Raw genomic sequence first — 15,301 nt, 5'->3', positions numbered from 1 at the left:
ACTGCTCCCAGATTTTCCAGTGTCTGCTCTCAGTTTATCTATGGTTGCAGCTTTCATTCTCTCTCCTGTTTCCCAGCATGGACAGCCCCTTTCCCCTGAGAATTGTGCCTGGCAGCGAGGGGTGCAGGCCCCCTGGCTTGGAGAACTTACAGATTTTGATGATCTCAGCTGTTCCACATGTTTATTGGTATTATATGAAGTTAATCCAATCCCAAATTCCTCTGCAATGTAAGTTCCATGCAGTTTCTAGCTTTCTACCAACTGCCGCAGAAGAGTAACTGAAACCTAGACCTCACCACTCTGCCATCTTGCCCCACCCTCCCTCCCCTCAATTTTTAGCTGTTAAGGCAACCCTGAATCCTGATCTCTGATTGTTCAACCAGGAAACACTGCTTGAACTCTATCCTCCACATGACAGGTGAAATTGGGTGTGCCTTCAATGAAAATGTGGTTAATGTGGAAGTCATATACTTTAAAAAACAGATTTTGTATGTTGAAGACTTTTTTTGTTTTTCTTTTCATGGATCTTTGGTGAATGGACTTAAGAATACTACATAGTATGCTTTCAAGTGTCTGATTTAAATGACTATTTTCAGATTTTAATTGAAGTACGCTAGGATTGATGATTAAATGATGCAAGTTGCTTGAAGAGAACATTATATCATTAATATATAATATTTCCTCCACCATGTAGGGCTAATGGCAATGACCTCATAGAAATACACACACATTGATTTATCTAGCGTTCATATTTCCCAGTGTTCCTAGAACTGTTGTTTCTACCTCTATCAACCACTGTTGAGATTCACCAAGTATTTTTAATGAGTTAAAAGGGTAATTTACTTAAAAAAAAAAAAAAAAAACCTTTCTCACTAGTACCTCTATTCATTTAAATTAATAACCAATATTTGTTGGTTATTATGATGATCAGGTTTCAAAAAGACACTTTTTAAAAAAGTTCCTGCTTGCATAGAATTATACTCTTTGTAGTCACTATAGTATATTTCTTATTAATATCTATCAATAAGAAATGCAGAATCAAATATCTTTCAAGCAGCAATATACTGGTTTACTTATGTACATAGCTTTTAATTACAAATCACTGAGAGAATCATTACTGGCATTAAAAAAATATTTATTTCAATAAAGCATGACTTAGCCAGTCTTTAAAATTCTTATTTCAAAATAAATAAAATGTACTGAATACATGAAAAAAAAAATCAAAAGTAGCTTAGTAAAATAAAAGTCTAAAATAATATCTTTTATACATATATATATTTTGAACTATTTTTAATAGTATCTAATCAAACTATATTCTATTTGTACTAAAGTTTGATCTTGACAAAATTTTCAAAAATGATAGCAATGATGTGCCAAATGTAGCAAATATATTTTCCCATAAGTAAATATACCCATTACTTCAAAATAATGATAGGTAAGAGGATGTTGAGATTTTATTATAAATGGATGCTATTGGGAAAAAATTAAAATGAATAGAATGAAAGGTCACCACAAATTTGAAGATATGTTGTTCATAGTTCATAAATCCGTAGTAGTGGCAGTTCTGAAGCAAGTCAGGAATCTTCAGTATCTATCTCCAAATTAGATAGAGCAGAGGTGTTGACAAATTTTCCTTTTCCTTCTTCTTAGTTCTGTTAGGCCAGTGCTAGCAAAGTCCAACTTGTTTTCTGTTGATAAATCAGAAAGGCAAAGTAAAAGTTAAAAATGTTGAGTTTCCCCACTGTAGAGAAAAGAGAGGGCATCACAGGTTGAGAAGGATGGACACATTTTTAGAGAGTGCCTATCCCCTATTTATACAAAGTACATCCTCTGATAGTGCTTTGGGGCAAAAGTCATGGAAAATTTTCTAGTAAAAAAGTAATAAAAGTGTGTTACGTTAAGGATGATTTTAAGTTTAAGAAAGTGTGCTGGAATGATTATTTGATTTATGAACACTTGCAGATGTTTAAAATAAATTTTAATAGAGATGATTTGTTGACCATTTTTAAGAGCTTTAAGGAGATGGAAAGAAATCCAGTTAGGGAATAAATATAAATGTAACAACAATTCTTAGAAATGCCATTAAATTGGTATTGCATATCCCTTCTCCAACTTTTTCTCCATAATTTTATTCTCTGTCTTGGATTAGTCAGGCATTATCATTGTGTCTTTTGGATATCTTAAAATTCTAAATCTAAAGTCAGTCATATAAAATGGGAAGTTTTCTCAATAGAGTGTGATAAAGAAAATTAGAAGACTGAATAATTTTAAAACTAGAAGTTTTCACTCTTTCACTGAAAGCCTGTAAGGAGAGGTTAAATATACTGGTAGTAGAGATATAAAAGATAGATAATCCCACACCTCATCAATAGCTGCAGTTATGATGGGATAAATGATTTCTGATATTATTTTCTGTAATAGAATTTGTATGTATTAAATATTCAAAAAATCATTATTTCACCTCACATACAAATTGTGTTCTGCATTTTCTAAGAGGAAAATATGAGCATATTCTGAGTTCTCAAAATAGGTTTTCTGATTGACCATTTTGTTATCTTGTTTTGCAAACTGACTGTGCAGGCCTTTGCTTAACCTTTCATTAGATTATCTTACTTTCTCTTATCACTTTATAAACATTCTTTATATATACTGGATGTAAATCATTTGTGATATGCAGATATTGAAAATCTGACTCTATATTTTCATTGCCTTCATAGATTTTTTGATGAAGAGAATTTCTCACTTTTCAATCTGTTCTGTTTACCAATTACTTCTTTTATACTTATTGATTCTGGTGTTCTGTTTAAGAAATATTTGCCCACTCCAATGACATTAAGATAATCTCTTGCTTTCTTCTAGAAATTTTGTTTTGTCTGTCATATTTAAGTCTATAAACCAACTTGAATTAATTCATGGGCCAGATATAAGCTGTGCATCTCACAGTTACATGTAAGATAGAGATCAAAAGTTACTTATGGATCTGTAATTGTCTCAGCATCATTTTTCTTAAGACCATCATTTCTTTATCACATTTCAGTGGCCATATTTTGTAACTCAGGTTTCTGTTTAGACATGTGTTCCTACTCTCTTTATTGATCTTTTGCTCTATCTTCATGTCAATTTACCAAACTCCCTTAATTATTGGAGCATCACAGTTTTATTTTTAATTTGGTGGTTTAACTCCCCCATAGTGTTCTTCTTCCTCAAGACCATTGTGGCTCTTCTAAGTCCTTAGAATTTTCATATACCTTTTAGAATTAAGTTGGCAATCTCTGTTAGTCTGAGGAACTGTTTCAGATTATAGGGACAAAAGCTACATGTCTATTAAGTAAGTGTGCAATCCTGGATTTAATCGTGCATTTGGATGGGGAATTTTCATAAAGCAACATAGGAACAATTGATATATTTGAAGGTGGATTGTGCTTATTTAATGTTAAATATAGTTATAATGTTAATATAGTTATAATGTTAATATTGAATTTCTTGAATTTTATTTGATAATTTTACTGTGGTTATATAAGAGAATTTCCTAGTTCTTGGTTATAAATGCTCAAACATTCATTCATTCAAGATGTTTACAAATAACTCTCAAATGGACAAAAGGAACGTATGACCTCACCCAATACTGAGGAATCTTTTTATAAAATTAAACAATTGCTTGTCCATTCAAATATAAAAATATGGTGTTGAATTTTATCAAATTCTTTTATCTGCAATATATTTCCACAGTCTTATGTTTTGTATTCCTTTTTTCTGTGTGGCAAATTACTTTGACCAATTTTCAAATATTAATTCAAATTACATTCTTATAATAAATTCCAATTGGAGATTTTATATTATTCTTTCCAAATATTCTTAAATTCAGCTTGTTAATATATTAAGTACTCTTTTCTTCTACATTCATGTGAAATCCTGTCCTGTAGTTTTTTTTCTATTTTAAAAATTTTTATTTTGAAATAATTTCAAACATACAGGAAAGTTGCAATAGTAATTTAAAGATAACAAAGACAACTCCAATATAACTTTTACCAATACCTATATTTACAAGTTTAATATTTTGCCACATTTGATATATCATTCTATCATCTCTCTTCTATTATCTATCTATCTATCTTCTATCTATCTAATCCACTGTCTATTTTATAAACATTTGAATGTGGGTTAATACATCATTCTCCTAGACCTCTACATACTTCCATGGATAATTCTTATGAACAAGGATATTCACTTATGTAACTACATTAAGTAAAATTATCAAGGTGAAGAAATTTAACATTGATACAAAGCATACAGTCTTTTTTCCAATTTTTTTCAATTGCCTCAGAAATGTCCTTTTCAGCATTTCCTTCACCATTATTATATCCAGTCCATGATCATTATTGCATTTAATTGTCATTGTCTCTTTAGTCTTCCTCTCTTTAATTGTGGTAACATATAAACAACATACAATTTGCCATCTCAACCGCTTCTGAGAATACATTTGCAATGTTGCATTCTGACTACAGTTTCTGGAAAGATGTTGAATAGTAGTGGAAAAGTGGGCATTTTGTCTTGTTCCTGATATTTTGGGGGAACCTGTCTGCCTTTCACTACTGAGTATGGCTTTAGCTGTGAGTTCGTCATCTAAGCCCTTCATCATGCTATGGAAATTGTCTTCTATTCCTAGTTTTCTGTGTGTTTTATCAAGATAGGGTGCTGGATTTTGTCAAATGCCTTTTGTGCCTCAGTTGAAATGATTATGTGTATTTTTTTTCCTTCATTGTATTCATGTGGTGCATTATATTGATTGATTTTCTCACGTCAAACTACCCTTTCATTCCTGAGATAAATCCCACTGGGTCGTGGTGTATAATCATTTAAATGTGCTGTTGTATTTTACTTGCTTGAATTTTCTTCAGGAATTTTGAACCTTTATTCTTAAGGGATATTAGTCTGTAATTTTATTTTCTCTGGTATCTTAAGCAATCTTTGGCATTGGGGTAATGCTGGCTTCACAGAATGAGTTAGGAATGTTCCCACTTCTTCAATTGTATGGAAGAGTTTGAGAAGCATTAGTGCTATTTCTTTTTTGAGGGTTTGGTAAAATTCACCAGGGGATCTATTTTGTTCTGGACTTTTCTTTGTTGAGAGTATTTTGTTTGTTTATTTCTTTTGTTTTGTTTTAATGATCAAAAAGAAGCCACATTGGGTAGTACTTCAATTCATGTGAATTAGCTTTGAAAAACACACACACACACACACATTTGCCACCCCACAGAATATGTAAACCCAGGAAATCAATAACTAAAATGACAAAATGAACACTGCTAAAAATTTTGTGATGAAAACTAGGTTAAAATGTTAGGTTTAAAATTTTAGCAATTGGATTCAAAGTCTCAGAAAATATAAACACATTGGGAATTTTAAGGAAAGACTCCCGAGTTCTGCTTCACAATTACTACCACATTCTAAAAGAATATGTCTTGGCTGCTATAATGTCCTCCTTGCTAGTATAAATCATTGCTTCATAGTTTCATGGAAGAAACAAGATGGTAGTTCACATAAATGGGTTTTAAAATTAGACTTACAAGTCAAAAGAAAATAAAAACTTACATGATCTCCATCAAATTACTAAAAAATTTTATCAAAATGTTGACCAGACAGAGAAGCCAGATCACTATTTAACTTTCCTGACTTCCTAAGAGCACAGGGAACACATGACTGACATTGGAGGGAGACCTGAGATCAAGTCTCACTGCCACCATAATTTGCAGTGTGAGGTGGGACCAGTCCTTTGTTTCCCTGGGGTTCTCCTTCCTCACTGTGGAATTGAATGGGGCATGGGCTAGACAGCTTTTAATAGATCTCTCAACTAAAATGATCGAAGTCAGCTTCAGACCCCATTTTGAGCTGACATTTAGGGTGGTAAAATAAATGGATTAAGAAATAGGTAATGGAAATATTTTCTATCTTTTGAACCATCATTCAGTTCTAGGAATTTTTTCCTGAAGCTTTCAACTAATGACTGGTACTGTTAAAAGGCAAGCAAATGAGACAATTGGCAATGATATTGTTAATTAAAATGCACAAAGTCCATGCCAAATTGGGGTAGAAAAGCAATGCACTACCTCATTACTGTAAGGAATCTGGATTTCTTGCATCTGAATTTCAAGAGCCATCCATCTGGTTGGGAAAATGCTAAGGGAGTTGCACAATTCAACTCATTTGATAGAGATCCACCTGAAATCCTATCACTAAGGCAACTTCAATGAAACTGGTTCAAACAGAAAGGGTGCAAGAGAGTTAAGTGTAAGATAGGATTTTCTTTTTATTTACAGAACAGAAAAATGATCCAAAGAGTAATGGCTTCTCATTTTTCATTCTTTAAAAGGAATACATATACCACTTTTTGAATTCAACACATTGGCCTCACTTTCAAAATGCACTACTTTATTTCCTCACAAGGCAGCCATACATTAGAAACCTCAAGAACATGACAGTCACATTATTTCTTTAGTAAATCCCAAGTCTTCCAGGAGCATCCCTGGAGCCTACAGCTGAAGGAATCAAATATTAAAGCTTTCTCCACAGCCACAGTTTCCTTTGATTTTTGGGTTGTTGAACACAAAGCTCACTGGAAAATTTGTCTTCTATATAGTCCATTTCTGTCCCTTAAAATGTTAGCTGTAGTTTTTATGTTTTTTTGTTTGTTTGTTTGTTTTTCTGATGAAACTCTGACTCCATCTTGAACAACTTCTTCATCAGAATTTCCTTTTGTCTTCTTGTAATATGTTCAGGCTTATCTTTAAGAAGCTGTTTTATCTTGTTTACTGCTAAAGGTGTCAGAGTGAGGGTGGCCTGGATGTGCTGCAGCCTTCTCTTTTTCACAGCCCGAACAGTGGCCCAGAGTAATAAAGCAGACATCTTGGCCATCCCATCATCCCTGTGCCTCTGGCCAGAGCTCATTCACCTCAGCCTCTCTCCGTGGACATAGCAGACGCATTGACCTGTTGGGAGGTTTATGATTAAGGATTCCATCCCTTTGCTAGTTATTGGTCTTGAGATAATCTATTTCTTCTTAAGTCAGTTTAGGCAATCAGAGTGCTTCTAGGAACAAGTACATTTCATCTACATTATTTAATTTGTTGGCCTGCAGTTGTTCATAGTATCCTCTTATAACCCCTTTCATTTCTGTTTGGTTGGTAAAAATGTCTCTCATTTAAATTTTTGTTATTTGCAACATTTTTCTTTTTTTCTTGTCAGTCTTGATAAAGATTTGTCAATTTTATTTCATCTTTTAAAAAAGCAACTTTTGATTTAGTTGATTTTCTCTTGTTTTTCTCTTCTCTATTAAATTAATTTCTGCTCTAATCTTTATTATTTCCCTCTCATTCTGCTAATTTTGGGTTTAATTTGCTTTTCTTTTTCTATGTGTGAGGTTATTACTGATTTGAGTTCTTTCTTTTTTAATGTAAGCATTTACAGCTATAAATTTCCTTCTGAGCACTGCCGTTGTTGCATCCTGTAAGTGTTGGTATATTGTATTTTTTTCATTTGTCTCAAGATATTTTCTGATTTCCCTTATGATTTCTTCTTTTATCATTGGTTGCTTAAAAGTATATTGTAAATTTCCACATATTTGTAACTTTTCCAGTTCTCCCTCTGTAATTGACTTTTAGCTTCATTCCATTGTGGTTGAAGAAGATGTTTAGTATGATTTCAATCTTTTAAAATTTATTTAGACTTGTTTTGTGACTTAATATATGGTCTATCTTGTAGAATGATCCATGTGTGCTTGAGAAGAATGTGTATTCTGCTATTCTGCTGTTGTTTGAAGATGTGCTTTTTATATGTTTGTTAGATCTAGTTTGTTTATAGTATTGTTCAATTCCTCTTGATAGCTTGCTTAGATGTTCCATCTATTATTGATAGTGGTGTATCGAAGTCTCCTACTATTAATGTAGAGCCATTTATGTCTCCCTTCAGATATGTCAGTGTTTGTTTCATATTTGGGGGCCTTGTTGTTAGATGTATATATGTTTATAATTGTTGCATCTTCTGGATGAATTGCCCTTTAATTAACACATAACATTCTTCATCGTTCTTTGTTCTTTTATTGTTTTGACTTAAAGTCTCCATCCCCACTCACTCTTTGTTAGTATTTGCATGGAATATTTCTTCCACCCTTTCATTTTTCACGACTTGTGTCTTTGAATTTAAGGTAAATATCTTGCAAACAGCATATAGTTGGGTCCATTTTCCATTCTGCCAATCTGCCTTTAGACTAGGGAGTTTAACCCATTGCATTTAAAGTAACTGCTGATAATTAATGATTTCTGCCATTTTGTGATTTAGATATCAGAGGACTTATACCTTATCGTCACTCAATTAATCTATTAATATTGTAGTAGTTAAGTTCATGTGTCAACTTGTCTGAGTTATAGTGTCCAATTGTTTGGTCAAAAAAACACTGGCCTGATTGTTACTGTGAACATACTTTGTGGACTTTAAATCATCAGTAAGTTGATTGCCTCTATGGTTGATTATATCTACAATCAACTAAGGAGATTGAGTTCAACAAATAAAGAAGTCTCATCCAATCAGTTTGAAGGCTCTAAAAGGAGAACTGATAATTTCAGTAGTCAGACAAAAGAATTTCCATATCCTCTTCAGTCAACCAGCTTATCCTGAAGAATTCATTGGAAAACTTCTTTGGAGTTTCCAGCTTACAGCCTGCCCTACAGAACTTGAACTTTCCCAGCCCCACAGTCATGTGAGCCAGTTCCTACAATAAATATGTATTAGGTTTATGTCAGTTCTGTTTCCCTGGAAACCCTGACTAATACAACTACCTACATTTATATTTCATTGATCTTTTGTAATGAAAACTTTGAATCTCTTCTCATTTTCTTTTGTGCATATTTTTCAGAAATTTTCTTTGTGATTACCATGAAACTTATAGTTAACATACTAAATCGATAAAAATCTCATTTGATTTGATACTAACTTAACTTCAACACATACACAACTATGTCCTTATACCTTTCCATCCTACCACCTCTTGATGGGTCTAGTCATAAACTGCAATTTGTCCAAAACCATATATTTATCATTTCTTTTAATGCACTTGCTTTTTAGAAACTGCAAGAAGTGCAGAGTGGAGCTACAAACCCAAAATACATAAGTACTGGCATTTATATTTACCCCTTTAGTTCCTTTACTGGTGATCTTCATTTCTTCATTTGCCTTTGATCTACCATCTAGTGTCCTTTTCTTTCAACCTGAAGAACTCCATTTAGCATTCCTTTAGGTCTGGTCTGTGGTGATGAACTCCCTCAACTTTTGTTTATCTGGGAATGTCTCTCCCTCAACTTTTAGATATAGAATTCTTGGCTGGCAATTTTTTTTCTTTTAGCACATTAAATATATCATCCCATGGCCTTCTTGACTACATGATTTCTGATGAGATATTGGCCCTTAATCTTACTGAGGCTCTCTGTGCATGATGTGTTGCTTCTCTCTAGTGACTTTCAGCATTTTCTTTGTCTTTGGCATTCAACAGTTTAATTACAGTGTGCTTTGTTGTGCGTCTCCTTGAGCTTATGCTGTTTGGAGCTTGTTGAGATTCTTAGAGTGTATATTGAATTTAGGAAGTTTTCAACCATCTTTTTAAATATCCTTTTTGCCACGTTCTGTTTTTCTTACCCATAAGGCATATATTGGTATGTTTGATTTTTTCCCATAGGTTTCTTAGATTCTGTTCACTTTTTGTTTCCATTCTTTTTACTTCCTACCCCTCAGATTGAATAATTTCAATTTTCTTATCTTCAATTCAATGATTCTTTATTTGATGAGCTCCAATCTGTAGTGAACACCTCTAGGGAATTTTTAATATCAGTTACTGCAGTCTTCCACTCCATTATTTCCGTTTGGTTCCTTTGCTATGATTTCCAGTTCATTATTGAAATTTTCTTTTTGTTTATATGTCATTTTCCTAATTTCCTTTAGTTTTTTGTCAATAATTTCCTTTAGCCCTTTGAGTATATTTAAACAATTTTTAAATGTCTTTTTGTGTTATGTCTAAAGGCTTATTTACTTCACTGTTAGTTTCTAATGTTTTTTCTTGCTTTTTTTTTTTTTTTTTGCATAGGACATCAGTTCCTGTTTTTCTGCATACTTTACAATTTTTGTTTCACACTGGGCATTTTAATATTATAATGTGTTATCTCTGAAATTTAGACACCAAGGTGTCCTTTCCTTAAACTTGTATCTGTCTAATGTTATGAATGAAATTTCCCTGTGTATGAGAAGCTAATGGAACAACAAAAATACTTAGAAAAGAAAATAAAACATCTTTCCCAGGCTTTAAAGATTGGCCTGTGCAAATGCTTTGCTGCAGAGCTTAGCCATCCTAAGAATGGTTCTAAAGAACAGCTTTAGGCAAATTGAAGAATCCTCCCAGTCTTTTGTAAGCATATGTCTTGTCCTGTGTATTCCTGCATGTTCTTAAGAATTATCCCATTTTCATGGGTCCAAATATTCCCCTTTACCCTAGGAAATAGTCTTTTTTCCATGTCCTGTTTGTTATATTGTAACTCTTAAAACCGGTAACCTTTTGTCCCAAGTAGCTATGATTTGATTGCTTTCTTATAGCATATAAATTTCTCTGATAGCCACTTTTTATATGCTGCAAAAGTTCTGAGATGGTGAGACAATAAGTGTCCTGGTTCAGTCCATCAGGCTGCCCCCAGGCACACTGATATAGACATACATGTGCCATCACATGTGCATAAGGGATATTCTGTTTTCGCTGGAGCTAGGACCAGGAAACTGTACTGCAAGTGCAGACCAGTTCCACAATGAGGCAGGGAAGTGATGTAGGAAGGGCCAGCAAAGGTACGGTAAGGTTTTCCTACTACTTTTAACTTGCTTTTTTTTCTAGAATTGGCACTCACTCAGTTACTGCAAGACTTTGACTGTTTTCCACACTCTGAGAAAGACAGTTTGGCTTATTTTTGCTTTTTGTTTAAAACTTTATGTTCTCTGAAATAATTTGGATGAGAATGGTATTATTTTCCCTTTTAATCTTCAGAGTAATCCACCAGTGAAGTCATCTGGGCATGGAGTCTTCCTTGTGTAAATGCTTTTAGTTAGATTAACTTTCTTGAATAGATATAGCATGCTTCAGAGTCTATTAAATTTTTAATTTGTTTTTTATTTTATTTTTAACTTTTAAAACATGATTATAAATCTTTATGCAAAACCTCCATTGTTCCCTTTAGTTTTAGAAAGATATTATTCACAGTTAGTTTAAAGTACTGGTTGGATAATTCCAACATCTGCATTTACCCTCAGTCTTTTTATACTGATAGTCATATTCCTTGGTTCCAGTTACTGGGTCTTGCCTTTTAGTAGCCTCAGTTTTAATTTGATGCTGGATATTGTGGATGAAAATCTTTAAATTTCATCTCCTTATGAGGAGATCACTTCAGTCTTCTTGAAACTGGGTTTTAAGCTTGTTTATGATGGAACTATTTCAATTTTATCATTACTTCTAGAATTTTCACTTCTTGAGCTTAACAGAAGTGTTGAAGGACTTGCAAGCCCCCAATCACTTGACAGGGATTGAACTCTAATTTCTGTCTCCAGATGATGAATTCTCTTTTTGTCTCCTTAGCCTTCTTGCTAATATTTTCTATTATGTTACTTGGAATTGGGTTTTTTACATGTGAAGTTCAGACATTAAATACTTGAGGGGGAAGTGGAATTTCAACACAGATTTGGGAGCTCCACTCTCAGCAGTTCTCCTCTCCGAGACTGTGCCCTTCAATTTCTGGCCATTGGCAGATTCCATGTCAGACCTCTGTCCCTTCAACCCAATAAGCCTATTGCTCTCTCCTTGGGCTGTAGTCTACATTCCCTCCATCTCCCAGAAATGGAATATGCCTTCAGGGGGAAAGCCTTTTAATGGTATAGCCCACAAGAAGCTTAATTCAAGGTCTCAGGCTTTGTAGTTCTTACTCTTTGGGCTGGGTCCAGTGTAATCAGACAGTTTTCTCTGGCTATCTGTGCATTTGTTTGTTTTGGTCAGGCTCTTATAATTATTTTGAGGGGGTAAATGTGAAAGAAGGGAGCCCACTCCGTCCTCCGTATTCCTGCAAAAGAAAGTTTTTTCTACTCATTTCTACAGGTTTTTTATAGCATACAAGGTAGTTTCCTATGTGACTGTTTTCAGGTATTTCAGGGAGGGTACATTTTTTCTAAAGCCTTGAGGTGTGTTTAAATACCTTTAATCTCAAGGAACAATTTCTTTGGAGCTAGATGGGAAACAGCAGGGGCAGGAGACAGGATCATGGAAAGAGCCCAGCAAGAAGCTCTTATCTAAATTGCTGTCTGCCTTCAGATATGCAAAGCTTTGGCCTTTTCCCAGCCTGGTGACCGCCTTCAGGCTTCCAGAGTTTGGGAAGTGGGCTTGTTGTATAGTTTATCTAGCCAGGGAAATTTCCGTGTCTCCACAGGTAAATTAGTCAACGCAGCTACTTTGTGATGAAAAAAGCTGAACACAGAACCATGGACATACTCATGTTTCATTGCATGTGAAAGACTTTTGATATTGTAATACTTATAAATTTTTCTTGTTTAATTGACTTTCTAAGTCAAAGAAGCTCTCCTCTATTTTTCTTTTTTTTTTTCCAACTACATATCATTTCTGTATGGCACTTTATGATATTAGGGGGAAATTGCTGTGTTTTCCATCATTGGAAATAGCATGAATCATTTCTTTAATATGATGTTTCACTCTAAGTATAAGATTTCAATACCTGGAGGTACTCTAGCATGTTAAGAAATGATCCTGCTATTCTTTGTTTCCAACCATTTTTTTTAAAGTATGTTAAATTTTATTAGATGTGTTTTGGCTATTATTAATTTGTTTGAAACATTTTTAACCTATTGATAGATAGATGATATAGGATATTATTAGATTTTCTGATGCAACCGAAGAGTCTCCAAACTTCAAATTCCTATGGTTCCCTTAAATTTCTAAATAACATAGATGTTGGCAAAGTGAGGAGCCTGGTCACAATATGGCTTGTTGCCTGTGTTTAAACAACCTGGGACTTAAGTAAGCATTTTACATTTTAAATGTTTAAAAGCAAATCATAAGAAGGATAACCTTATGTTTGAAATAAAAATTATGTAAAATTCAGATTTCAGTGCCCATAACTACAGTTTTATTGGAATACAGCCATGACCATTAGTTTACATATTATCTATGAATGCATTCATGCTGCAATAATAGCTTTGAGCAGTTGCAAGAGAGACCATATGGATCACAAATCCTAAAATATTTACTACCTGTCAGGAAAAAAATGTGCCACCTCCTGATTTACAGGTCATGCTTAGAGGTGTTGGATACATAAGGCCTAGGTTAGAGTCCTAGCTCTTCCCTCACTAGATGTTTATTACGTGTATTTTTTTAAGTTAAGCTTACTTATTCTCTTGGTACTTCAGTTTAATTTGTGAAATAGCAGTGGATAGCCACACTAGATTATTAAGATTGAGTTCATTTAAAAAGCATCTAGAATGGTGCCTATGATATAGAAGGGCTTAATTAATGTCAGCAGCTGTTATTATTACCATTGTTTTGTTACAAATAAGATGGTCTGAGTTTCTTTTAATAGAGAAACAGTCTCCTGCCAACCCATCAACATAACAATATGGGTGCAGCACTGCTTGATCTTTACCATTAGTTTTATTTCATATATTTGCTCTCTCATACAAGTAGACTGATACACTCAGTACACTATACCATTCTTCTTGTATTTTCTCCCCTTCATTCATCTTTATATTTGCCAGTGTGAAGTTATTGTGTGTTATAAACTATTACAGACAATTTTGTCAGAGTAGAGTGAGCAAAAGACAAGTTTTTCAACTTTAGTTTTAGACACCAGAGTCTTAGAAATTTAATATACCATTTATTAAGAGAAGAAATTTTTTCCTCCCTGTGTCCCAGTTTTGCCCTTTATTTACTGAGCTTTCTCTCATTTGGAACATATATTTCCCCCATCTGAAAACCCTTATAACAGCCTCATTCCCAAATCTCTAAAACTGTATAGCTGTACAGATAGGTGTATGTGTGCATGTGCTAAACACATTTTGTGATGCTATGTTATGCTCAGCTATGTTCAGTAGGCCTGATTTGTCCCAAATTGTCAATGAAGGTTTCATTAAGACTCATTAAATTACTTTCACAAATTAAAAGGGACCTTCACTTGTGTTAAACGCTGTCCCTCCCTCTGCAAAAGAGTATAATTACCCCAGATATGTTGTTTTCTCAGTTATAATGGTTATCTTCTTCTACACTTTATAGTAAACCACAAATACATTACTGGATAAACTCTATTTGGTCCCGTTCTGCTGAAAATATTTGTTAGAATTTTACTTAGGGTTGGTTTGAATTCACATTGTAAATTAAAATTGTTTAGTATTTTCTTTCTGTTGCTATCTTGGAAACTTGGTGTGCCAGTGTGGATGTATTATTTCCCCAAAACAACATTATCTTTAATGCAATCTTGTGGGGGCTAATGTATTAGTTTTGATTGGGTTGGAACCTTTTGATTGGATGTTTCCATGGAGACATGACCCACCCAACTGTGGGTGATGACTTTGACTGGATAATTTCCATGGAGATGTTACCCAACCCATTCTTGGTGGGTCTGAATTAAATCACTGGAGCCGTATAAATAAGCTGACAAACAGAAGGAACTCAGAGCAACTGAGAGTGAAATTTTGAAAGGGAGCTGCAGCTAAGAGAGGACAAAACACCACAAGAGCAACATTTTGGAGAACGCCATGTTGAAACGCAACCTGGGAGCAAGTGGATGCCAGCCACGTGCCTTCCCAGCTAACAGAGGTTTTCTGGATGCCAATGGCCATCCTTCAGTGAATGTACCCTATTGTTGATGCCTTACCTTGGACACTCCATGACCTTAAGACTGTAACTTTGTAACCAAATAAACCCCCTTACAAAAGCCAATCCATTTCCAGTATTTTGCATAACAGATTTTGAGCACAAGACTGTGATAATGTTTATCACTACAGTAATCATTGCACTGTTTAAGCACCAGACATCTGGGCTAAAAACAAATAAGCAAGTATCTTCCAAACCCATGAAAGGTTTAACTTGAATTTTGAAAACAGAAAAGAGCACTTTATATGCCTACTTATTTATTTATATTCGGAAATACAAAATCAAATACAAAAGTCTTAATTCTGCTCACTGAAGATAACCTCTTAGCATGAAGGCATGATCTTGACAAAA

The 15,301-nt window shown here is 34.0% G+C and overlaps 1 protein-coding gene and 1 pseudogene across 5 annotated transcripts in view; one reads left to right on the top strand and one right to left on the bottom strand.

Annotated features, from left to right (window-relative positions):
* CDH9 (cadherin 9) overlaps positions 1-15,301 on the top strand; it is a 165,286-nt gene that overhangs the window by 64,155 nt on the left and 85,830 nt on the right. The window lies entirely within an intron of this gene.
* LOC119506346 lies at positions 6,546-6,903 on the bottom strand (annotated as a pseudogene).

This window comes from Choloepus didactylus, chromosome 11, assembly GCF_015220235.1.
Source record: "Choloepus didactylus isolate mChoDid1 chromosome 11, mChoDid1.pri, whole genome shotgun sequence".
NCBI lineage: Eukaryota > Metazoa > Chordata > Mammalia > Pilosa > Megalonychidae > Choloepus > Choloepus didactylus.
Note: the sequence above shows the minus strand (reverse complement) of the source record. Positions and strands in the feature narration are given on the sequence as shown.